Here is a 4030-nt window from a genome sequence, read left to right on the forward strand (position 1 = left end):
TGTTCTTAAGTCTACATTGTGTGATACTGATATAACCATTCCTGCTTTCTTCTTCTTTATGTTAGCTTGTGGTATCTTTTTCCCAACCTTTTACCACTATACCTTTATATTTAAAGTGTGTTCTTTGTAGGAAACACATAGTTATATCTAACTTTTTATTTTTTATTTTTATCTAATATGACAAATTCTTTTGTGTTTTATTTTGGATAACTTCTGTTGTTCCATGTGTAAGTTTGTTAATCTTTTTTTTCCCCTCAGTATCTGATCTATCATAAATTTTATGTTGTGACTTTTTCATCTCAAATGCTATGGTACTCATTCTTAAGAATAATTTTGACTTTTTTTTTATCTTCTATGTTTCCACATAGATTTTAGAACATATGGAATACAGTTAAAATGACTGTTTTAATGCCCCTTTCTGGTCATTATTTTTCAATTATAGGTGAGTTTCTACCAATTGATTTTTCTCCTTATTGTAAGTTGTATTTTTGCCTTTTTGCAAGCCTGGTAATTTTTTAGTAGTTTTCAGACATTGCAGATTTTGAACTCTGGTTGGTGGGAATAGGCAGTATTCCCTGTCCAGTGTGAGTGCTGGGCACTATAACATCTCACTCTTTTGGGAGTTCTTTCCTTGGTCTTGTAGTACTTTCTTGCAGTGATTAGTTGAACACTCAGATAGGAGCTCAGCAGGTTTCCAGAGCTCTCTCTGCAGCTCTGTCCTCTTATCAAACTCAAAGTCTAGCTACTGTTTTCAACCCAGACTCTCAGCTCCATGTCTTCAACTTGTGAAGTCCACTGGGCTTTGTTTGGGTTTTCACTCCCTTCATCATGGCCTGATAAAACAGACCCCAAATTTCTTACCCTAGAAGAATTTATTGCTCAGTCATGTTCCACATGGGCTGAAGGTCTCTGCTGTAGGTGTGTTTTTCATTCCAGTATCTGCATGAAAGAAGTCAGTAGGACAAACAATTTTCATGGTAGAAGGAAAATCTAAGGCAACTAGACCAATAAAGCCATGGCATTTGAAGCTACTTATTTTTGGAGTCATGTGTTATATCCCATTGGAAAAACTAATCTCAGTAGAGAGAAGAGTACTTCTCCCACAGGGGCATTACAAATCACATGGAATAAGAGAGATTATATCATTTTTGTATAGGAAAAGGAAAAGCAAGTAGTTAAAGGCAGCAATAGAATCTATGCTATTCATGTTCTGCTCTCTAAAATATGGAAGTGGTATATACAATGAATAGCAGTAGGATTTTTTCTGTATAGCATTTTAAACATACTGAAACAGCATCAAATACTTTTTATTTCACACTTACTTGTCTCTTCAGTAGAAACCTTTTTAAAATTATCTGAACAAAGAGATTATATATAGGTTAAATTAAACGTTCCAAGAATGAGTGGATTAAAATCAGAATTGTTGGCTAAATCTACACTACAGTCTTGACCTAGAGCAGTAGGCTAGCAAGACCAGCTCTGGAGCCAGATTTGAGTTTAAATCTTTATTTTTCTGCTTTATTCTTTATTTAGCAACTGGGGAAACAGGTATGTAATTTAACTTCCCTGAGGCTGTTCCCTTATGTATGTAAAGGGATAATAATAATATCTGTGTCAAGGAGTTGATATGACTAATATAGGAGTTAAGATATTCAAAGCACTTAGTACCTAGTACAGAATAAGTACTGGACACGTATTTACTCATATTACTACAAAATGAAATATTATATTTTTATATATTTTATTATTTATGATAGTTTTATCCATAACTATTTTTAAATTATATGTTTAATATATAAAATAACTTAAAAAATAAATTATATGAATAAAATGTATATATAAGTAATACATATTTGTAAAATTGTAAATAATATGTATTCCCCTGGGATACAAGGTTCTCCAGTTATAGCAAACTTTTTCTTTAAATTTCTTTCTTTCTTTATTTATTCATTTATTCATTCATTCAGAAAGAGAAAGAGAGAGACAGAGAGAGAGTGAGCAAGCAAGCCTGAGCTAGGGAGGGTCAGAGACAGGAATAGAGAGAGAATTCCAAGCAGGCTCCCCACTATCAACATGGAGTCCAATGTGGAGCTCAAACCCATGAACCATGAGATCATGACCTGAGCTGAAACTAAGAGTCTGATGCTTAACTGATTGAGGCACGCAGGCACCCCTATCAAACTTTCTTGTATCTTATTTTGGGCATAATATATAAGTTAATGATGAAACATGGTATTTGGGCAGCCTTCTGTTGACTAGAATTAGAATAGGATAGAAGTAATGTTGATTTTGATTAGCTTTAAAGCAATATGAGATTAATAAACTAAGTGTACTGTTTATGAATATTTCTGAAATTCTTAGAAAAATTTCATAAATAACATGTCACTTATCTCTTTGTAATACTTGATTTTCAGTGTTCTTTTTTCATATTCATACCTTGCATTTTGGATGTGTGTGTGTGTGTGTGAGAGAGAGAGAGAGAGAGAGGAGAGAGAAAGAGATCAAGTTTGTTTATCATGAATGAAAGGATAGACAGTGATGAAAGTGCATTTAGTAAGCACTGAACCATGTGGCTGACACTCTACTGGTTGTATTTGTAGATATTAAGTCATTTTCACAAGAGAGATACATAAAATTGTAATCAGTCTTTTGATTTCACCATTTATAAGACAGCAAGTTAGAAACAATCAAACAGTAGTTTGAGGATGTACTTGTGGTTCATGTTTTAAACCCTCTGAATAAATAAAAAGGCTTAAACTGTTTCTTATTGCAAATATCTGTAAACATAGGATATCTGTATTCTGATAACTTGGAAGAAATGAACTGTCATTGTTGGATGACAAAAGTGCATGACCCCAGATGAATCTCAGAGTCTCCCTGAGAACCTTTCTCTTCTAAATGGCCATCACCACTGACATGAACTGCCTAAAGAGTCATCATTTATCCTGTTTTGGCACTTTCTTTTCTTTTTTAATTTTTTTCTTAATGTTTATTTATTTTTGAGAGAGACAGAGCATGAGTTTGGGAGGGGCAGAGAGAGAGAGGGAGATACAGAATCTGAAGTAGGCTCCAGTCTCTGAGCTGTCAGCTCAGAGCCTGACATGGGGTTTGAACCCACGAACGGTGAGATCATGACCTGAGCTGAAGTTGGACGCTTTATTGACTGAGCCACCAAGGTGCCCCTGTTTGGGCATTTTCAAACTGGCTACATGAATTGCAAGCATAACAACCTTTTCAAAATGCAAATTTGATTGTTACTTCTAATGGTTAAACATTTCAAAAATTTCTTATCTCCTCTTTCTTTCCATAAAGATAAAAAAAATCTTAAAAGGGGGATTAGGGTACTCCAGAGTGTGTGCGTGCACACACATGCATGAATGAAAAAATATATTAAAATACATTGTCTACTGGGATTATAGATATTGAGTAGTCCAGAACCGGGAGATGACAGTGAAAATTCCCATCAAAGTCTGAGTCCAAGAAACAGGAGAGCTGATAGTGGAAATTCAAGTTCTAGTCCAGTCTGAAGGCAGGACAAGATTGCTTTCCTAACTCATGGACAGTCAGGCAGAAGGGGCAATTTTTTCTTAGTCCAGTTCAGTTGTTTGGATGAGACCTACCCATAATGAGGAGGGAAATCTGCTTTACTCAGTCTACCATTCAGAAGTTAATCTCATTCAGAAACACCCTCACAGACATACCTTTAATAATATCAAACCACATGTCAGGACACCAATATCCTGGCACTCTGTGGCCCAGTCAACTTGATGTATAAAATTAATTACCATAATAGGCTCCTAAGTGCTGTGTTTTGCACTTCTGTCTGACTTTCCGTCTCATCTTAAATAAGTCCACCCTCTGTCCTGTGTGTCCATGCTAAGTAGCCTCCCTTTTCTCCTTCCATTTCAGACTAGGCTTCAGCTCTAGTCTTCCCCTCCCTTAACCTTTTCACTTGAATAAGGAAAATGTTTTTCCCAGGCCTCAGTTTGCTCACTCGTAAGATGAGAACATCGGATAGAATGATTTCTGA

Source organism: Hyaena hyaena, unplaced genomic scaffold, assembly GCF_003009895.1.
Source record: "Hyaena hyaena isolate Hyena2069 unplaced genomic scaffold, ASM300989v1 scaffold_17, whole genome shotgun sequence".
Lineage (NCBI taxonomy): Eukaryota > Metazoa > Chordata > Mammalia > Carnivora > Hyaenidae > Hyaena > Hyaena hyaena.